Below are 24,323 nucleotides of genomic sequence, written 5' to 3'. Positions count from 1 at the left end.
TGACTGACCTCCACTTGGACACAGAGCAATTGACCACAACCCTCTGGCTGTGATTATCCATCCAACTCTTTATTCACTGAATAGTCAGCCTTCACATACATATTTCTCCAATTTTGAGATGAGGATGTGTGGGACCATGTCAAAGGCCTTGCACAAGTATAGGTAGATAACATCACTTGCCCTTTTTTTGTCCACTGATGCTGTCACTCCATTACAGAAGGCCACCAGATTGGTCAGGCACAATCAGCCCATGGTGAAGCAGGGCTGGCTGTCTCAGATCATCTCCTTGTCTTGTGTATGTCTTAACATAGCATCCAGGATGATTTCTTTCCGGGTACAGAGTTGAGACTCACTGACCTGTAGTTCCATGAGTATTCTTTTCTCCTTTTCTTAAAAAGTAGGAATGATGTTTCCTTTTTTCAAGTCACTAGGGACTCTGTCTGACAGCCATGACTTTTAAAATATGATGAACAGCCAGTTCCTTCAGGACCCTGGGGCACATGTTGTCTAGCCCCACAGACTTTTACACATCATCAAGTGGTCTCTGACTTGCTCTTCCCTTACAGTGGGAAAAATTTTGCTCCCCATACCCATCCTAGAACTTCAGAGATGTGAAAAGCATGGGGAGAATAAATAGACACAGCTTCTGAGTTTGGGACATCTCAAACTGAGACAGAATCTTTGTTTAGTACCACTAATACTCTTGCTATTCAGATCCCAAATCTGTCAAAATTTGGCCAGGAATTTATAGATCAGGGCTGCAGTCTGCTTTTCCCTCTGATAGACTTTCTGACATCCTGTTATCTAAACAGTTACAGCTTGTGGCCAATGAAGACTAACAGGTTTCACAAGGGTGCAAGAACATAGCAGAATCTCTGAAACCTTCTTATGATCCTCAGGCTGTAGAAGCAGCCTCCTGGGTGTCACCAAAGTAAGGATGGGTAAAAGGACCAGCAAGAGTCTTACACTTGACATTAGAAAACAGGCTATGGCTGCTTGCCTGGTTGTTCCTCAGCCCAGCTTGCCCTATAACTTGAACATAAATACATATATACTCCTTTTTGCATGTTTTTATATGCATTTTCTCTCCCCTTATAACCATTTATTATATTGTAGAACTGTCCAGATCATCATAATTTAACTAGCAGAATACCATTCTAGCCTAAGAGTCAACATATTGATACATGTTAGTCTGTTTCTCTTTAATTACCTGAGAAAGAGGAAAATAATGATACTATAAATATAGAAGATGTTGAATTTTTAGGAGTAGTGGTTCTCCAACCTATTGTTAAGCAGCACATACAAGTGTTTTGTGTATGCTGAGATTAATTTTCAATACGCAGTTCCCCTTGGGATATTTATATTCTTCCAATCAGCATAGAACTGTCCATCAAAAGTAACTTTATAAATATATATACCCACACACCACACACACACACAGTCACTACCACAAACTTTTTGGGATTACTTCTTTAAAGAGCTGTAAACCTGAGTAACTATTTCTCTGCACAATGACCTATTCAGGGAGGTGGGTATTCATTTCAACAGACAATTAGAATAGAAGTACTTGTTGGTTTATTTCTTTGTTTTTTTCTTCTTTCACTTTTGCAAACAGTTCAGTTAAAAATTCTCTTGTCTGAAAAGTAGAAATTATTAGTGGGAAAGGGGAAAAATAATTTCATAAGAGATGCTTGGACTCCAGCCTATTTTGGCTATCTTACTCAAATAATTTACTTTTAATTAGATAAAAGAACACACACATACACACATGAATACAAAAAAAAAAAAAAAAATCCAAAGGGGAAAACACTAATTTTTTTTTTCCACAAATTGCTTCCATCATTTCTGAACTCTGCTAAGCATTTTTAATAGATATGTGCCCTTAGCTCATCTTTTGCATGCTAACAATTTAATCTGAATACCAATATAGACACAAAATAAACGATTGTTTCCTGCCAGAGGTATCTGCAGAAGAAATCTTGGAGTAAAACATTGTCTTTGCAGCTCATTGTGTCTCTAATTAGAGTGGAAGGAGGCAGAAGCTTGCTGGTGTCAGTCTGTGTTTAGCATGCCCTGGAGCTTCAAGCTCCTGTGGGTATCAAAGTGCACTAATTAAATGAGGGGTCCACAATACCGCACTAAACATCAGAGTGAGAGAAAGAGTCCAGTGTCCTCAGTGCCTTTGAGAATCCATGGCCCACGCTAATTACCCATTGTTGAATTGACTTCCCATTCTACAAGGAATGAATGGTGCCTCTCTCTCCCCCTTCCCCCAACCTCCTCCCCCCCTTAGATTTTACCATCTTTGCTTTGGCCGCCTAATTAATCTTATGGAAATCTCCCGAAGCCAGATTCCAGCAAGGTTGCCCCGATGTTTATAATTTGATTTGTGATGATAAAAGTGAAGACACCCGGTGATGGAACAGTGTCATTTTCAACACTCTTGAGAATCGAAGGGGCTATCAATCTTTCCCACGTGCATGGCAAACTGATATCCTAGAAAATTAACTTCAATTAATAACAGAAATCCCCAGATGCTCAGGGAAGTAGAGATGCTTTGAAAGAGAACCTTCAAAGATGTCTCTGGATTGTCTTTTATATGCAGACTCTTCTTTTTATATAGAAGAGATTCTCAATAAGGGAGTGTGTGGCAATAGGGGGAGTTTCCCCTCTCCCCTTCTAATTTGAGCAAGATGAGGTAACATTTTATATTTAGTTGAGGAAGAAGTTAACCAAAGGTCTATAGGTTAAATCTGTTTTTATTTCCTCTCTGTAGATAGTACTATTTAATAGATTGTGCTACACATTTCACAGAGAAAAATAAATTTAAATAAAAAGTTGATTTTTAACATAATGCTCCCCTCCCCAAAATGTCAGTAAGTTAAGGGTTAGGGTTTGACTGCTTGTCATTGTTAGCTTTCCTTGCCTTGACAAGATTTGTGATCTAAAGCTGAATGTCATCAGGAAGAAAAGACTTGTTAAGATTTTACATGTTCTAATAACTACAATGACACAAGTATTAAAGACTCCTGTAAAAGCAAATTTCTTTCCTGTGAAATCTCACAACCCATGAATTTTGCTCTACAGAATATCTGCCATGTCTACATTTGCAAATGGAATTTCTGTGTTGCTATTTTTTAGTGTAGCTAGTTAGACAACACAACTTGAGTTTATTACTAGTAAAATAGAAAACATGCAACATTTCAACACTTGTGATATCCAAAAATTTCTTGGTGAACAAAGAAAGTTCAAAACATCACTCAACAATAATTTGTTTTTGTTTGTTTGTTTTTACATAATGAAACATTGACAACAATTCAAGATAACTATTACTGAGATTATATGCAAAGATGATATACTACTCAGTGACTTAATATTTTCCTTCCAAGATAACTTGAAATGAACCTGTTACAGTCTTAGTTTAGCAGCAAGAATGGGTTAAGTTTATTGCATTTCAGATTCTTGTTATAATCACTGTCACGTGAATTAATTCATGTTGTGCCATTTCTTGCTCTCATTACAACCTTTGTTACGAGAATGAGGTATTAGGATTTTAATGCCTCATATATTCTGTGAATTATGTTAGTGTGCTGTACTACTTTGACCTTTTAAGTATTCTATAATTTGATTGGCTGGTAATTCTAGTCCTTTTCTTGTTGACAGCCTCAATAACCTTTCAGACAAAGGTGGAATGGCAATCCAATCAAAATACAGAACACTGAAGAGTTCAAAATACATAGTACAAAGGATGACAATAGTTCTTAGGAGTGAAAAAATAAAAAAATTCTACTTCTTCTACCACTTAAAAATTGGGACATAAGCAGAAAACAGAATAAACCATATATTATAATGATTAGGATATAAACAAAAATGACAAGAATTTTAAAAAGTACTTTGTGATCACTTGTGATATTCACTTAGATGAAGCTATTTTATAGATATATATTTATCGTTTTTTACCATCTTCTTTATTATTACCATACCACATGAAGTTTTATTAGACAAATGATATTATGTCTTGAGTATCTAGAAATATTTTTAAAGTTCTTTCAAATTCTGAATGCATGAGATAAGAATATAGAAAAAGCATCACCTGAATACATCTTCAAATATTAAAATCTATTAATAGTAATCCATCTACTAATACTAGTAACAGAAATCCACAAATCATTTATGAAGATCATCAAAACAAAACAAAACAAAAAAGTCTATTACTCTTTGATTCTATCATCTGCATGTTCACCTTTAATGTGATGGTGAAGGATGTCTTTTCTTATTATCATAAATAGACATCTGGGTTTGTTTTTTGAATAATATATTTTGTATAAAAAATAACCATCACTGACAAAAAATATTAAACAGAACAATTATTATATTTCCCATTATATGTGGATCAGAAATCTTATTAATTTCGCAGCTGTTTTTTTCTCCAAGTGATTTATTTGTCTGAAATATCTGCACTTTTTTTTCTGCTTTTTTTTCTTTTACAGAATTCTATATGAAAGACCAATACAAATATTAGGAAACACTCACAAGAAGGATTCTCATTTAATATTCTCTGAACATACTCTGAAAATTCTGAAATCTGCACTTAAGGATGTTCTGTCAAACTTGATATAGTTTAGGATTGAGTGGATGTAGGGATAAATAGGTACAGTTTTCCCTTTTATGTATTGATATTCCATGCATAGGTTCTCTTTACTATGCTGTATCTGCTCTAAAGTTTTTCCTACAGTCTCCATGTGAAGGTCAAAGTGGCAAAGAATCCTAAAGTCATTTTAGGGAATTCTTTCCTTTCCAGTGGAGGAAAATGATTTTATGATTCGATTCTGTAATTCAAATGAAACAAAAGAGGTTTCCCTTTCCATGAGACCAGATATTGGGTATATTTAGAGCAAGAACGATTCCCACAGAATTTCTACTTGAATATGGCATGAATTTCTAGCCAGCTGAATGTTTAGACTTGGCAAAGAACCAAAGTCATATCCACAGACCATAGTTCAAAAATTTTAGGAATCTTGAAAGGTATTGATTCTTACGCAATTCTCATATAAATTGAAAAACGGCAGATGTATGCATTGTAACTCACAGGGATGTGAAAGGTTTCAAAGAGGATAATTTGAAGCCAATCAACATACAAAATAAGACACATACACAAGATGTTTGGCAACGTTTTACCTTAATTTTGAGAAATGATTGGGAAGAATATCTGCCATGGCTAGAATAATTAGTAACAGAAAGTTGATTAGACTATTGTGGCACATTTTCAGCCTATAAAAGTCAACAGCTTCTAATAGCCTTTGGAATTTAAAAAATCTTTTCAGTATTTCTATCATATGTTGACGAGCCTGAGAAGTGGCAGCAAAATTATAATCTGTAATCGTTTGATGCACACACCAGGTCAAAGTATAGCTGGGTGCAGACTGGGCTTGGGAGCCATTTCTGAATGATCAAATGAAAAGTGTTTTGTGTTTATCATCTAAAGCTGCAAATGCATGAATGCAATAGCTTCTTACATAAGTAAGTCTTCACGTCTTGGCCACATATTTTTCTTTGGTAAAATGCATCATTATGGTTGCAAATATACAAGTGCCTAATGTCATTTGAAATGTCAAGGATTATCTGAAAAAATCACTCAAGACTAGTAAAGATCTTCACTAGATGACCAGATCTACAGCTTCTGATGAGAAACTTATTTACATTACTTGTAATGAAAGTAGAAAATCCCTGTTTAATAAAATAGATTCTAACCCTAGGTTGAGATTCAATCGGATTCATCTTCTGGATTGAGATACTGCAATTGTGGTCTTCACAGGAATATGATTTTATGTGAGGTTATTTGGTGTCTGAGCTGCCATTATAATCAATGGAGATCCAGATAAGATATTCAGTAGAATGATTCAGCTCCCCACATGCAGGTTGTAGCTGGGCAGAATGTGTAGGTAGGCTTCTCCTATTGTTATGCCTAGAACTATAGGCACCAAAACACAGGTATCAGTCATTCCTCCAGATAATTAATTTGAGACTTGACATTGATAATAGTTTAGATTTTTCACCTAGGCTTATGTTTGAAAGAATGGAAGGAGTAATGGAGATGAGTTTCCATGAGTTTATCTCATGGTTACTGCTTTCTGATAATATTCCGCTTTGGCTCTTTCACTGCAGAATTAGGTTGCTGCTTATCAGTATATGAGTCTTCCCATATGGGCTGTTTATTTTAATATGATTGTGTTCACATTATTACATAATTAACAACAGACATTTTAAAGAGAATCATAAGATGAATGCCAAACATCTTCCCTCACAGAAGTATCAAATGTTATTGTTATGAATACACAAGGAGGTACCAATTCCTCCTTCAGGCAATTGAATGAGCCCTCTGCTATCATAACTCTAGTAAGGACTCAGATAGCTTACGGTAGGCACTTAGGCAGATAAATTCAAGGTTACTGTCAGGTAGAAAATCTTCTGAGATTGACCCAGTCATCTGCAAGGTCTCTTGATTTAGAGAAAATGTTACATTGCTAGAACCACTGCAATAAATTAAGATTTTACATATTTGTTCAAATTACTGTAGCTCTTAATCATAGAATCCTTAGAGTTGGAAGGGACATTTAAAGGTCATCTAGTCCAGCTCCCCTGCAATGAACAGGGACATGTACAGATAGATCAGGATGTTCAGAGCCTGGTCCAGCCTAGCCTTGAACATCTCCAGGAATAAGGCTTCCACCACATTTGTGGGCAACCTGTTCCAGTGCCTCACCACTCTCACTGTCCTTGTATCCAACATAAATCTTCTTTAGTATGAATATATTAATAAATTATGACGCATTTGTTGACCATTGTAGCTGACCAAAAGCCTGACGCTGCTGATGTAAAAAAGAGATCAGCTTAAGCCATTTTCACTATTGCTGAAATCAAAGCTTCTTTCTTAGTATTTGTCATAGCAGAGATCATGAATAATTACTGCCTTCGGTTGACTTTCCTAACATCTGATTTGCTAATGTTTCCACCATTCACCACCAACCAAAGGAAAACAAGCAGGATCCAAAATATAAACAGTCAAGAAAAGCTTGTACAGTGAGTGTGTCTTCTCAAGGTATTTTCCTCATACAGTACAAAAAGCAATTATGTATTTTTAAAAGTGACATATTCAGAGAAGATACTCAGCAGCTTCCTATGTAAAACTTCCTTCCTCTGTCTGCCAGCAGTGAGTGAGATAACTGGAGAAATGGTGTTGTTTGCCAGAGAATTTCCCAACCCTCTTCTATAGAAGACTATCACCCCACACAAGAACTGTGCACATACAAAGTCACCATTCTGTGACCATGTCAAGGGACTTACAAGCAATTTGGAAAATGATTTTATGAGCTGTATGTTCCTGCAAATAGGTAGCACGAGAGAAGTTCCTCATCAAAAGTTAACAGTTAAAATTCAGTGAAAAAAGATAAATTTTTCTTCCATCTACCCACTCATAGCAACATAAAGGTGCCACAATGTCAGAAGTCACATGTCATTTAAAAAATAATGGAATACATGAATCATGACAGCTGTGACAGACATTTTTTAGTTGCACTGATGAAGGATTAAAAGACTGAAAATGAGGTTTCTTTGTGTTTTTTTTTTATTGTGTTTAATTTACATCTTTTTTTTTTTTTCCCAGAGTGTTTTTTTTCTTTTTTTTCTTTTCTTTTTTTTTTTTTTTTTTTACACTATTTAGTACTCTAGAAGTACTTCTCAGAGAGTGTTCAAACTGGAGTACACAGCACCCACGGATGCTTCACAAATAACTGTGCATTCTTGACAGGACCCATAAAGAAATTGTCAGAAGTAATGCCTGTGGGTGGAGAAATAAACAGAATTTCGTCAAAGAAACAATCATTCATTTCAGCTAGAAGTTCTGATGCCAATCTTTGAAGTATCACTTTCAAGGAGAATATTCCTATATCAAAGATCACAGCAGCTACGAGTTCAAGTGCTTCTCATGGTCTCCAGGCATATTCGTTCCTGCTCTCATCTCAGACTCTTATGACCCTCAAGCTTCAGTGCATGCAGACAAATAAAATTGTTATCAGAACCAGATAATTCAGTGACCTCATTTTGATCATTACTTTCATAGACTCCTGTATTTGAAACAGCTTGACATTTTTTATTGCTGACCCAATTTCTACTTCTCCATCGCAGGCCCAAATGAATCATATTGAAGGGAAGTATTCACTTTTTCTTCTGTAAGGAAAATATCTCATCTGATTGCAGCTATAAACTAGATCAGAACTGGCCAAACTAAATCAGCTGGCAAGACCATTTTTCCTGCTAGGATTAAAAAGAAAAAAAAAAATTGAAATGAAAGAATTCATACTATAAGGTCATCTCCACAATTTGTTGGATATCGTACAGAATCTGTAGAGAAATCATGCACATTGCATTTAGAATACAGAAATAATAGTGCTAAAAAAAATCTGCTATACACTGATTCAGATTTGAATTTAGAAAGCAAAAAATTAACACTTTTATCCATGATAAAACCATTATTGCACAAGCAAATAAAACAGTTAAGAAGCGTGAAAAGACCTGTAGCCTTACTTGCTGGCAGGAAGAGCAGTGATACATGTTTTATTCCTTTCCTTATGTGCAGTTCTAAAATGTTCTTCCTTTGTGGAAAAACTGAGCTATTAATCAGAACAGAGTACTTAACAAGAAATGGTGACTTTGCCTCAAGAAACACTGAAGACTCAAACTGGCAAATAAAGATTTTCTTCTATGAAAACCAATGTCACTGCAACAACCACACTTCAGATTTTTATTTATTTTTTTTGCCACTGTGCCACACTGGAAATTCAAACAGTTTGATGTGTTATCTCACTGTATGTCCTTTTGATCTAGCAACTTTTTAGCCATAGAACACTTTGGGTTGGAAAGAGCATTAAATATCATCTAGTTCCAACTCCCTCCCATCTGCAGGAGCACCTGCCACCAGATCAGGCTGCCCAGGGCCCCACTCAACTTGGCCTCGAACACCTCCAGGGGTGGGGCATTCACAACTTCTCTGGGGAACCTCTTCCAGTGCCTCACCACCCTCTAAGTAAAGAATTTCTTCTTTATACCTAACTTAAAGCTTCTCTCCTTTAGCTTAAAGCCATTACCCCTTATCCCATCACTACATTCCCCAATTAAAGGGTACCTCTCCAATTTTCCTAGGCCCCATTTAGGTACTGGAAAGCCACTGTAAGTCTCTCTGACACTTCTCCAGGCTGAACAACCCCAGTCCTTTCAGCCTTTCTTTATAGGAGAGGTGCTCCATCAAGTATTATCCTTCCAGTTAATATCTGTTTCAAATTATCTTGGTCTCATAATACATTATTTTGCATTCTGCTGCTTTGATTCTCACCTCTGCTATCTTATTTTCACTGCATATTACCACTCTGCACAACTCCCCTCACCGCTACTTGTAATACCTCCTAATTTTGTATACTTTCCATTACTCTCTTATTAATGACTTTTAGAAGACTGAAGAAATTAAACAAAGCAGTTTTGTAGCTTTTACCTATAAAATATAAACTTTAGGTTGGTCAAATGATTCCATGGTTACGCTAACGAGACTGAAAAACAGAATGAACCTTTCCAAGTCTCTAATTCCACATATAGAAGGTCACATGTCCAGAACCAACAAAGCAAATTTAAAACCAAGAGCACCTAAACTTCAACAATGAACTCAAATACCCACCTACCCCCCAGTAGTACCTCTTTAATTCCTCTCAGTGAAATACAGACATTTTATTCCCCAACCACCAATCAGCACAGATTTTTACCTCCAGCCCAGCTGAGCTGAAGGAGTCATGAAGCTCCCAAACACAGCTGGGCAACATCAGAGAGTTTCTTGTTTGCAGATTAAACAGTTGGCTCCTATCCTAAATAATGCAATTCACAAATGAAGAAAGAGTTAAACAAGTGGCTGGTTTTGATCTCAGTTACATTAATAGTATATTATCACGCACTAATTGTTGACATACGCTTTTCAGAAAACAAGGTTATTACAAATGGTTTAACAATGTATTGAAAAGAAAAAAAAAAGTCTGTTTAATTCAGAAACTGTAAATTGATTTTAAAATATTCAGCCAAACATCAGTCTTTATGTACTGTGGCTGTTTTATTTAACATACTGTGATAATAATTATCTTTAGCTCAACTTGATACAAATATGTCTTTCCCTTTGGAAACAAAAAATATCAGGGTGAATAAAAACTATCCCACAGAAGCACAGTGGTGTTTGAACATCGATTTGACAGGTACTATAATTTCCCTGTTATGGGTCTGTGAATATCATACAGGAATATACTGCTGTAATACTAAAAGAATTCTTCATAGAAATCATCTGAAAAAAGAAAAGTTTCATACAAGTCAGGGAAGATATTGGAAAATGGGCTGAGGCTGATGAATTTCACTGTTGGCCCAAACCCATGACCTTGACTTATTTTCATTTAACACACATCTATTATCACTAAACCAGTAACAACTAGAACTGGAATCACTATGAGACAGGAGAGTTATCTCTGTAACAGATTTACTTTAAGCAGTGCTATGTCATCCACATACATTTGTATGCAAGTGACAAGAATCAAAGCATGTTCAGTTCTAATCTATGCCTTCCTTACTATCTTATGTCTAGGGAAAAGATGACAAAGGTGTGCGCTACAATCTTTCCAGGTCCCTCTGTAGTAGAAGTCATGAATGCAAAAGATGACACACATTTTATTAATCTTCTTTCAACATCTTCTTTTCTAATGTATTCAGAGCTTTGCTTTTCCATATTTAAATAGGAAAAATGGTTTGTACAGTAAAGAAGGAGGGGATAAAAACTTTTCATTTTTTTACATAGACATTTTTTCTTTTTATTGTGCTTGATCGTGTTACTGTGAGAGACTCTTAGCAAGACACAAGCATTTGCTTCTTTTCTACTGTATCTCACAATTGAAAGAATATGCCTTTGACCTAGTTGATCTTCATCCTCAGAATACTCACCACTGATGACTACTGAGAGTTTTATAGTATTATATGCATATACACATCCCACCTATTGTCACCATCAATTTGAACCTTGTGTTACTACGGGCAAGTCCTCTCATATAATGGGATGCATGATAACTCCATGCACATTGCTATTGCCTTAAGATCCAGCCAGAAAATGACAGTCTCTCCATGAAGGGCATCTTGCTGCAGAAGACAACAACCCATTTTTTAAACAAGACAGTTTTTGATTATAGATGCTCATCTTGATAGCCTTGTCTGGGAAATTAACAATAGTTATCTGAGAGATTCTGCTTTTTTCTTCAGCAGTGGAGTTCTCACCCTACAAGCAGAGATTTCCAAGTCCTGGAAATTGAGTACTTAAGAGGTCACGAATGAGCCTGTGAATTCATTCACAATAATCATGGAAATAATTTTTTTTTAGAACAAAAGCCCACACACTTTTTCAGGTTAGCTTTCCTTGGTTAATCCATTATTTTATATTCCTATAAATCCATAGGTGACTTACTGAGACATACACAAACTAATTAACAGTTTCCTGACTTACAAAATACCCTGACAGGCAATGGGGATCTTTACTTTTTTTGAAATAACAAAGAGGGATACCCAGAGATATAGGAGTCATTGTAGGAGTTGTAAGTGCCTAGCCAGACCAATGGAACCTTCACAGCATCTTAGAGGGAGGCTTGCAGCCTAGTTAGACAATATCCCTGGTGCTTTCACAACTTCCTGTGAGACTGGGACAAAATACAATATCAAACTGCTGGAACACAGAATATGCTGCTGATCGTGCTTCTAGCTGCTTTCAAAGATACAGGTTGTGGAAAGAAAAAATAAATTGGCTCAAATAAACAGCTGGGCTTTTCTCCTGTAAATTGTCTTTTTGACACTGATTAACAACAGTGGGGATTGAAAGCTTTAAAAATGCAAGTTTTTTGTCTGGCTTGTGGGAAATGAATTACCACTCCCAATCATATTTTCTTCATAAAGTAGGCATATGGTAAAATTAATATGGTGCAACAGAAGGTGTTTAGGTTTCATTTAAAGGAAACAAAAAATGCATGGGCGTAGAGATCAGTTTCCAGTGTCTCAAGCCCCTGTAAGTTAAGACTCAAGCATATTTTTTGAATATTTGGGAACTATGTTCTTCAGCATAAGCTTTGTCTAAGATTAAGAATCTCTGTCAAACACCCTTCAAGGTCCCAAAGCACAGACACGAAAACATGATCCATTTAAGCCACTGAAATACTGCTCAGGGGGAAAAGCAGAAGACACCTCTGTACTAGCAACTATTTTTTTTTCCACTTATGTCATTCATTAAAATTGGGAATTTTTAGTCAGACAATCCCAGAAAAGAATCTTTTGAATCTATTCAGTCTCCTCCCAATAGCTGAGACCATGAGCAAAAATATTGTGAAATATTTTCTTTTTCTTTCTCTCCCTTCTTTTCTTCCTTCCTTTTTTCCTTTGAATGTACAGAAAGGTCTTGTGGCTCTTCAGTAGGACGCAAGGGAGAATCCTGATTCATCCTTACAGAGTGTTAGCATCAGTCTAAAGCACTTTGCTTTGGCACTTCTTGGATTCCAGAATAACAACAGGTGTCTCTGCAATGCCTTTTAAATAACACTCCTCCGCATTTTCAAGTGTCAGGAGGGACCAGAATGCAAAGATGATTCCATATCCTTTAGATATATGCAATATATGATTACACTCATCTTTTTCCTACTGTATCCTTATCTTAGGACACAGAATTTGGAGAACTTCCTCAGAGCATTCAGATGTTTAGATGGCTTTGAGCACACTGTTACTCAAACATAACATCTTTCCCAGTTAAAGCACCCACTGTATCAAGCTTCCTACAGACAGAATCCGAGATCTCTGAGCAGGCAGAGTGAGAAACTCAACTTGGAGTCCAGTGACATTAACATTGATTTTCTTACTTTTCCTAATGCAACCTTTTCCCTGAAATAAGAGTAAATCACTACATAGATGTATCCTAATAGATTCATGGAGGTTTTTGGACCACAAATCATAATACTTGTATTGTATCACATGCATCTAATAACTCACTGTTTGAAAGCAGAACAGAGCAGGATTAATTACCTAATAATACCTCGTGGTTGATATAAATACTAGTCCATTACATCAAAGGTGAATTCGTACAGCAGTTAAGTATACAAATGACTTCTAATAAAGTGGTAATTTTTCTGTACTGTATAAATGCAATCATATTAAACTCAAATCAGTGAAATGCTAATTCAGTTTTTAATGAGCTCCTTTCCAATTTCTGATTTTTTAAGCAACTTGCAACGGAGTTGGTCAAATATAGTTAGTAAGATGAAAAGAGGGCTTTTTTAATTAACTCAGACAAAATATTTCATTGTATATATGTGAGATTTTAATGTAGCATGAGGTGAGCTTAAAATTCAGGTTTTAACCATGTTTCAACTCCTAGAGAGCTTTGAACATGGCAAGCTGAGATGTTGAGGAGTATCATAACACTCTATCTGAAACTTGTGTTTCTGAGGAAAACTCGTAGTTTTCCTTCAGGATGTGTCTGCAGTATTACGGACCCATGAGAAATTAAATGTTTGCAACCCTTAATCCTGGTTAACCCACAAAGTCTAAAAGGGGCATTATGAATCTGTGTTGATTCTGACACTGTACAAAAGGACAGAAAATTATTTCTGAGGTCCCTTTAAGGCCTGCGTCCTAATTCAGATATAGTCTGAATAAAATTAATTTCCCCAAAGCTTTGGGAAAAATAACATGTATCCTACTCACCTTAGGCTGTTTGCTTTCTGCAGGCCTGAGTAGAAGCTGGCCAGAATCAGCAGAAGTCCTGTAGCTGATTTCAGTCCAATATGTGATCAGTGCATTTGTATGACTATTATCAATCTAGTACTGAAAAAATATGCTCATTAATTTCTCTTCAGTAGACGCAAGAAATGTCTTATGGCATTCAGATCAGGCCTCAAAATGCTATTTACTCTTGATTTTCTCTGGTGTAATTGAGCTCTGGACCCAGTCCTCTCCTGAAATTGGATTGCAAAGGGGACTGAGGCTGTCTGTTAGTTGGTGGCAAGTCTCCACTGTTGCCAGCCATCAGAGTGTTCATTAGAGAGAATAAAACTGGGGTATCAGAGAGCACTGACGACATCCAGTGTCTTACTCTCTTTCACCCAGCAGAACAGGGCTGAGGAATTATTCAAAACATAATGTAATACATTAGAGTGAAAACTTCTTTTTCCACATGCCTGATTTGCTCATGCCATTTGTGTATTAAGACTTAGAATCACTGATTCAATTAAGCTATAGCTTTTATTCATATTTTGCAGCTGTTGGATCAGAATTTGAAGTCCTCCCTGGTCACCAGTTAGAGAGTTTTAATGATTGGGAGTTTGAATGAAGGTCATTATATCATATCCCATGTTACACACAGGTAATAAAATTCCTTTCTGCTTTGATTTTAATTGAACACAATCTTTCAAGTGAAACACGATATCAGAAAGACTTGCTTTGTCTAGATAGTAAAGTAAACGTGGCCTATTATTTGTCAATTTTATTGTCATTAAATGCCTCATTGTTACAGAAATTCAACATTGTTTCATTTTCATGCTCTCCCAAAACAGGTTGAAATGGTTTCAAAGATCTTCAAAACTTGGAATAGTTTGCCTGCAAGATGAGAGTTGGGATTCATAGTTTCTTTAAAAAAGCAACTTAGCTTTGCAAGCCAGGAAACCTCGGCATTTTCACTGAATCTCAGCTTCCCTCCCTCCTTCAATCCTCATAAAACACTTCAGTTTAAAAACTACCTTTCATTCCAAAATGCTACTTTTTATTTGTTTTAGATTCTTACCTAATTCTGAGCAGACAGCCATTGGACTCTAGTGGAATAATGACACCATTATTTGTAGAAACCCTAATAATAATTATTGGCCCCTTTACTCCTGGCATCTGTCACTTAGAAGCAGCCTACTGAGTGTTTGGGTGGCACTTCTGAGCAGGCAGGCAGGTGGGATAATGCGTTCCCAGAGCATCTGCAAAGTATTTTGTCAATCAGGTCTTTTGTTACCTAATACTTTTAGCTAAACCTCAAGGATTGACAGCTCAGAACCTAAGCTTACAATTTAGGTAATTCCACATCCACTTGATGAATAATGATGCAGAGCTCCTTGTTTATTTGCTTATTCTGAAATCAGATCTTGTTTATTCTGTGCCCCTTTCTAGTCCTGATATATAACTAATTGTTGGCAGATGTGGCAAGTATCTAGGGCCAAGATATATTTGTTTGCACAGTCTGATTTTTGAGTCTTAAACAGTATCAGGCGATTGCAGCTGGTTTTTATCAAGACTCTGTACACTGTAGTCAGTCCACCTGGCAAAACAAGATTTGCCCATGTGACCTTCATATAAAAGCTTTAAATACAGGAGTACTGCTCAAGAAATATTTTAAATTTCTGGAAATACTTAATTAAATTAACAAATTGAAGTGAAATGCTAATCAGTGTTTATATATGTAAAAATTGCCCTATGGTACATATACAATAGCATGACAGTGATATTTGTTAATTTTGATTTAAAACCTGAACCGTATAAGGGTGCTAATTCTCTGAGACAGTCTTTCATTTCTGCAAGCTGGCCAACATCTACATTTAATCATCTTGCTTGAAACAAAGCAGAAAGCTAGTATTTGTCTAATGTTTGGAAGCAAAATTAAAACAACAGCAGCAGAGGAAGAAAACAGCATGAATCCAGTTTAGCAGACTAATATCAACACTACTTTCCTTTCTGGTGAGGATCTCACTCCTTTAATACGCAAAAATCCCAATTCTTCATTGTGTGTTGTTTTTATGACCTTCTTCTTTTTTTAAAAACAAAGAAAGGATTAACGTTGGAGCTAAGTTGTTTACTTTAAGCTATAAATTCTTTGAGCCATAATAGTAGTTGTGTTTCTCATGCTTTTCTTTCAGCAGATTAATGTAGTTGGCTTTTTTCAGCCATACAAATATATTTCAGGGAAACAATGCAGTGGAAGATTGTTTATTTGAAGTGGCAGTGAATAATCTGCAAACTATATGGTATTCTTCACTAATAAACTAGAAAACTTCACTTCTTTTCTCTATTTACTCTGTCACTGCCAAAAGCAAGTCCAAGAAGTACAAACTACTTTGGATTACATCATCTTACAGCGTAGAAATCCCTCAAACTATGATTTTTTTTCCTGATTTTAATAATCTATAATTTTATTGATAATTGTGAACCAGATTAAAATTTGAAAAATAAGTACCCAAAATCACAGGAGCAAACTAAAAAAAAGTGGAATTAAAAAAACAAACAAACAAACAAACCTAAAAAACTAAAAAACTAAAAAACTAAAAACCTTTTTTATCTTACACTTTTATTTCAGAGAATAGACAGTATTTCTTTTTAAATTCTTCAAAGCTACTCCTTTCCCTTGCCTTGCCTTGCTTTGCCTTCCTTGCCTTGTCTGGGACAAGTCACCACTGGCCAATTCTCACATTTTTGCCACCTTGCACCATGTGGCCCTTGACACTTTGTCAAGCACTGTCCTGCAGCACAGTAGAAGCAGATCATCATCAAATTACTGTACAACCCTAAAAAGCTAACAGTAATAAATAAACTGAGAGGAAAAAAAAGGAGGTAAGCTTCTGCTGAATCCTTTAGCATAGCCTAGGACATAGATGTTTGCCATCTACATGCCAAAAAGAACAGCCAGATGGACAAAAGGCCACTTTCTCTCCTTCCAAATGGAAAACACTACAGCATTTGTCTCTGTGATGTTGCCATCAGATCATTCATCAGGTAAGAGGTGTCTCTTCTCACTTCCTTCCTTTACTACAGAGCAAGCAGTACTTTCCCAGTGACCACTCCAAGCCAGAAGGCAGCAGAGAGCTGTATGTTGCGATATGGGAACCTCTATCATGACACTAGGCTTCAAAATCTCCTCGATTTGGCAAATCTACTACCTATCTCTGATTTACTCTGCACTCCAGCAGAGCAGCTCTGTACGTGGACATTCCTTTCCAATGTGGAACACTGCCCTGAACCAGCAATAATTACTGCTTAGTTATAGACTAGATCTTTTTTTTACTGTACAGCTACAGTTAAAATGCTAGTCAGTCATCATCTGCCAATGCACACTGGTGACAAACTCAGAGTAAAAGAAATTATTCTGAAATATATGATCTTGTAAATAGGATTCCAATATGATGCAATTTTTGAGTTTGATGCACATTTTATATATAAAATATAAAATACTTTACTCCTAATTTCACGTGTCTGAGGAAAAGCAGAGAACTGAGCGTCTGGAGGCCTGAACACATGGGATGGTTATATACATAATCTGTTTACCCAAGGGTGGCTTAGTATGTCTTCCCAGGAGAACATATTATGAGATGATACACTAGCCTGTTTCTAATCCATTAAGTATAATTGTAGAACCACAACACACATCTTCACTTTTAATGGGTGTGTCCCATGTATTTCAGTTTTAGAGAATTTCTTTCTTCACTATGGCTGAAAAATGAACTTGTTTCACTCTTAACCCAGAAGAAAATAATGCAGGACCTTCATAATTAAGTGTCTGACCCAGTGAATTCCTTTTTCTTTCGTGTTTTGTCCATAGTCCATGAAAAATTGATGCTCTCTCAGGTAACATGCTTCTTTTTATCTACATGCAACACATTGATCCCCTTCCAATTTGGAGTTAGCTTGTTCATTCCACTATCATTCCCGAGGTAACAAATGATATTTTCATAGGCATGGTTAGTAATCAATATACACAAGCTACTGTCATTGATCTCAGTAAGACCCTTGATCTAGGAAAATCACCAATTATAGCTATTTAAAACAGATTCAGCTGGATTAGATGGAACCCAGAGAAAAACATCACCTAGGCATTTTGGATAATGGTGTTAAAACTAAGGTGAAATCATTTAATTAGGTGGTATTTACAGAATGAACTTTAGGATTTTACCATCTTGTTTTAAAAAAGAGCTCTCTGAACCACAAAATATATGTCTTGAATTTTACTTGTTTGTAGGCAACTATTGCAGTCAAATATATAAACCTACATAAAATGCAAGGTAAAATTGTTTCTAACATTTTTAACTTATACTTCATAAAAATAATTTAAATGCTAATATAATTTGGTGTATTGCAACCTTCTGTTCTGAGAAGTATGAACTTTTGTTTCAAGCCTGAGCTTCCAAAACCTTACTGCTTTTTATGTATTGTAGCTGCCAATATCCGGCAAACATGTGAGTTCTGTTGACCTGAACAGCTCAGGAAAATAATACTAGACAACATTTATCCATAACTCTGCACAGCAACACAGGTTATGATAAATCAGCTGCAAATATTTTACCATATAATTCACACACACTTTAAAGACACTTTGCCCTGCCAAAGACGTTTAAAGGGGCTTTAAAATAGCAGTAAATAAAGCCCGGTGACCAGCTGTAACTTGGTATTTCCAAGCTTTTATCAGTTTTCACCACAGCTTTCATGTTATTTTTAGAAACTGGTTGGAACCAGAACTATAGTCTGAAGTTGTCTGAGTTTGCAGTGACTGATTTGGCTCCATTCTCATAGTGGTTGCAACAAATTTATGCCGCTGATTCTGTTTGGGCATCATATCTTCTCATTTCTTGATGTCAGCACACATTCTGTACCCACTGACCTGGTTCCAGGAATTTTAAAAATGCCCATTTCATTTAGCATTTACAGAAGTCACTTTCTCCTGTTCAGACAGCAAATGGTTGCAAGTTTGGATGGCACCTCTGTGACCTGTATAGATTTACAGATGTGGAATAGCGTAACTCTTTTATGTGTTTTACTACAAAAACAAATAATAATAATAATAATAAAAAAGAAAAAAAAACACCAACCCACACAGTGCTTTTAGATTTCAGGGTACAGAGAGAAAGAAACCACATGCAACACAGCATTTTGTTAGAAAAAGTTAGAGGGATCTTTCTGCAGAGAGGGAGGGGAATGGAGAAGTAGTTTTGCACAGGAAGAGAAAAGTTTTCATTCCTCAGCATTACAACAAAAAATCCAAAACAAAGCTCATCAACAGGGTTTTTCTGCAAGTAGGATAATTTACATATTCTTTCCATGAGCATAGTAATAATTCATTAATAGGGAATGTCCATTAGTGATCATGAAAAATATGGTCTGGCTTTGGAGAATAACCAAGAGAACAAGGAAGATGTTCGAGCCTGAGAAGTATAATTCCATATTGAATGCCCATGAGGCATTCAAAATATGAAGCTGACTGATGTTGCCCAAAACAATTTCTGGCTGAAAATACAGAAACATTATTTCAGATAAAAAATATAAGAATTCTTCAGTCAAAAAGCTGATAATTTAGGCAAATCTTTTCCTACAGAAAGTGTTTAAAATTTACTTTTCTGTTTTGTTTTGTTTTGTGAAAGAAAGCAGGTAAAACAGGCAGAATTTTTTCATGTCCTCTATCTTTTGTTTTCTACTGTCTAACAACAGATACTACCTCTCCCCACTTATTTTGTCTCTCTTATACTCGTAAATTATTACAGATAAAAGAACACAGCAAAGAAAGTTAAACTTCTTGACTTAGGCATAGATGGGGAGTCTGAAATGGGCTTAACAAGACATATAGGTTTCCATTCCAGCCCCCCTAAGGTGCTCAGAAAAAAAGCAGGACATACACTTAGACTGCTTGTAGAAACAACAGTGCTGAATGTTCATGGAGGATAAAAAGTATTCCTTGAAAAATCTACTTGAACTCTATCAGGAGTATTTCTTCTGTGTTGGTCTCACCATATTTGAATGAATTTAATGTAACCACCAATTAACTCAAAACTCATGAGTTAACCTATCTCTAGAGATTTTCTGCAGCACATTAGTCTTAATTGTTCAGGGCATTGCTACCCAAACAGCCCAGCCTCCAATATGTTGATGATCACTAGGTGCATTTGTTCCACTGAAAATCACCATTACATGTTCGATCTGCCTTTACTACCACCAATGAGTTTATTAACATTTCTTCTTATTTTATTGCCACCAGTGCTCTTCCATTAGAAGTGGGCAGGAAGTTTTAGAGGAAGTTTTAGCTGGTGAACTAACATCCCCTTCTACCAGGGCTGGGTCACAGAGAGTATAGCACTCAGCAGAAATACACTCACACTCGCAATTGCTAGTTAGTTTGATTAGAGTTTCATTAGTGTCAGTGGGTAATTAAAATAAATTTTGGAAGGCAGTTTTAACAAGAAATTCTAGTGCACATGAGGCATTGGCCTCTGGCTCTGAAGCAGAATATTAACATTACCAATCAAGATCTTCAAAGTTTTTTTACAATGCAGTCTGCTTAGGCAGAAGATCTAATCTCTGAGTTTCCTTGACCTTGTGATTTTTTACCTCAAGAGAAAGTCTGTGTTCCATTTTAGAAATGTAAACATTATTAGTGCATATATGAAAAACCACCTCTGCTCTACAGTGGAAGATAAATAAATCCAGAAGAGAAGATCAAGACCTAGGCTGAACCATCTGTATGTGATGTGACCAACCAAGTTATCAGAAAGAAGGAAAATGTCTTTATTGGGTTATATGGGAGCAAAAAGTGGAAAGAGTTAAACTAAAAAATGAAATGTTCAAAAATGTTTTATAATATTTAACCTAGACACTGTTTTCAAAAACCTCAAGTGCTGACTTCACATACTACAAATGTATACATGAGTTCTACATTTATATACATCTATATATATAGGTTGCTATCAAAGTAATGCTTACTATTTATTTCCATGGAAATTACAACAGATAAAAGGAGAACAATAACACCATTTAATAGAGCAAATTATCAGATATAAAGCACTAATGTTCAACATAGTCATCACCATAAGCCAATTTGCATGGATAAGCTGATCAAGACTTCATTTCGTTGTATGATAGTTGAGCATGGCCATCTGTAACATGGCTTGTCTTTCGTGTCACTGTTGCCACCTCACTGGGCTCATGTCTACTGTTTGGTCTTCAAAAACATTCAGCAAGCATTGATGAATGTCACTGGGTGCAATTCTTAGCTCATGGAGGAATTCAGTGACACAAGTTTTACTTCATATACACTTCCATGTCAGATGCCATTTTGTCAGACTGCTCCTCTGCTTCCATCTGTCACACAGAAACAAAATCTAATGGGATATTGGCAAGAAGGTTCAACCTCTGCTGCCATACCACCAACATCCAGCTCGGACATTATGGGACAACATAATAGAAAAGGAGGAATTACTTTCAGAGCAGCCCTTATATAGCCCTGAATTTGACCTGCCCTATATTAATAAGTTTATTAATAATTCTTACTACTTTATTGCCTGCCAATGCATTACCACTAATGTAGGTGGGAAGTAAATGCATGTGCATGCATCTGTTTAGCTATCTACCTGTCTGTTTACTGTAATGTACCTGTAATGATTTATTTATTTTTTCCTAATACCTTTTGTTTCTTTACTCCTAAACTTGTGAGTTGATGGCTGGTCTAGTTGATACTATTGGTCTTTCCAACTGTAATGATTCTATCATGCTATGAAACTCATGACAAATTGTATACAAAGTAGGCTCAAATCAAAACAAATAAAAAAAGCCTTCAAATATTAAAAATAAAAATTTTTACGTGAAAGTAAGAAATAATGGGGGAACTCTCCTCCTCAGAATGGAGTAGAGGAGCTGCATCATTGGGGGATGGGGTTGTCACAAGACCATTCACAGAATGCAGCTCTCCCCAGCATCTTAGAGCTAGAAGGAGATATTGAATGAGAAGGACAATCACGTCTCTTCTCTGTTCACTTTCAAACTAGCATCCTGGTCCCATTTATGCAACTCAGATGTGTCAGTGCTGCTTTGACTTTTTCTTTTCTTCCACACATATATCCCACTCTGAGATGGTGGAATGAGTCAGTGGCTGGAGAACCTGTTGTACTGACATGATTTTCCCAAAGCAGTGGGGAACCCTTTCTGTACACAGCATTGCAACTCCTACATTGGTGACAGCTAAATCACTGCTCAGCTCAGCTTTGCCAGCCAAATGCAGTAATCTGCATTTAAGTCAGAAAGAAAAAAAAATGATGAAAGTTTCCATGATTTTTTTACACGTAACAATCCTTTCCAAGCATTTTTTAATCCTCGTATTTCTGATACTCATCTCCAGTTGCATTTCACCCATGGTACTCATTGATTTTTAAGCAATGCTGTAATGGCTCTCAGTCATTAATACCTGCTTTTTTATACCATACTCATCAGCATATGCATGGTGTCGGCATCCCAATTCATGGTCTATTCCATCAGTTTAGCCAGACAACTCAGCCTAAATTTATGACACAAATTTGTAATGGATTTATGAGATCCCTTTCTAAATTATGCTGGGAAACACTAAAAAAACATAGAGATACCTGAAAACATTCTAAGGAACCTAGGACTATTTACCCACTACAAATATTATATGTAATATATAGACCTTATTCATTACTACTTAATACATTTCTGAATGTATCATTTAGATGTTACCTAAAATTCTGTCAAAACTGTTTAGGTTCAAGTATCATTTATATATTTAATTATCTCACATATCCTTGGTGCTTCTAGATTCAAAACTAATTAGACAACACATTTCACCAGAGTTCTCCCCTTTGTATTTCAAAGCTCTGCTAATAAAAGACATCAGCTAGGTATCCCATGAATGGAAAAATTGTTTAGGTTTGAGCTTTTCTCACTTGAGGAATGTTAGCAAAGTGCCAGCTGAAGTACAGGTTTAAAGAGAAGGAAAAGAGGCATAGTGGTCATCCTTGCCTATTTATTAGTTTCATTTCTATTGGGGAGGAGGAATAAATAACAACACTGCTGTGTAGATAGGTGCAAGAGACTTTCAGCCAAAGTAATGACAGAACATTTCTGTTTCCAAAAAGGTTAATTTCATAAAATATTTTATTCTTCCAAGTATTCTCTGGTCACTGGTAAGAACCAGAAATGCTGTTGCATCTCCTGCATTTCATATTAATGAATCTGAAAGCTTTGTATAGAGCAGAATGTACTCTGAAATAGTTTGAAAGCTAAGCCCTGATACCCTGTGGTGCCAACTGAAAATGTGGGGTTGGGAGAATGGCTCCTCTCCAGTTTTAAAACCTAGGAATGTTTTCCTGAATGGAAATGTATGGAATAAACTACTTACAGGAAAATAATACTGCATGAGTTTTCACTGATAGACAAATGTGTGTAAGACACTCTGACATGAAAAATAAATCAGGTTTGGCTTCAATTATTAAGTGCTAAAAGTAACATTCTCAGATAGAAAAGGGTGGCTTTCCTGCTTTTTAATGATAAATATGTATGAAAAAGAGAAGTGTCACCATGGAAACCAAAGTCTTGCCATAGTTTTTCATACAGGCAAATGTTATAATGGAAACTTGTGTTCACTGCAAAAACAAACAGCTCAAGACTGAATCGAAGGTAGTATTACAGCATTGTCAACTTCGTCAGCTTGAGACCCGTTGCAGTTCATTTTCTTTTATCCAAGTCTTCCTGTGTTTCCCATCCGGATTACACTGTCATATTTAACCTGCTGTCTAAGGTGAAAAGTTTAATATTTTTCTAGTTCAATAAAGGGAAAACTTTAATAAAGATGAAAAGAAAATAAGTATCCAAACATGCCTCTCTTTACCTGTATTTAATCATAGTGACAAAAACTACCTAAATCAATATTAAATATTAAACAAACAAACAAAAAAAAAAAGGAAATGAAATTAAGGCATTAATCATACATGTATAGTTCTTCATTGAGTTTGAACTCATGAATAAGTTTGCTACTCTGCTGTTATGACTTGTACCTTTGTAATCAAGGAAATGTTTGTGCGAGTATTCAGCTCAAGATCTGAAGATATGAGTATAGAAAATATATAGAAACTTATAGATGTCAGGAAAATAATGTAATACACCAGAGAGGGGAAAATATGAGAAAATGGGACTGCTAGCATATACATTTTTTACCCTGTCCCAAAATGTTGGCAAGTATTATTGCCCCTGTTCTACTGAAGAAAGACAATCTCTTAGACAGTGTGATGAGAAAGCAAGTGCAAATTTGGAAAGAGCAGATGCCTTTCACTATGTTTTATTTGCTAAAACTACATGCCTGTTTGCCAAAACACTTTACCACAACTGGACAGTGCAATGTTGCTACAGTTCACTTTCTTGAAGTCAAATCAAGTACGCATTGCCTAAAGGCAAGAAATGCAATTCTCCAAAGGAGT

The sequence above is a fragment of the Phasianus colchicus genome, chromosome 1 (genome assembly GCF_987193195.1).
Source record: "Phasianus colchicus chromosome 1, bPhaCol1.hap1.1, whole genome shotgun sequence".
In the NCBI taxonomy this organism is placed as follows: domain Eukaryota; kingdom Metazoa; phylum Chordata; class Aves; order Galliformes; family Phasianidae; genus Phasianus; species Phasianus colchicus.
This window is presented reverse-complemented; position numbering follows the sequence as displayed.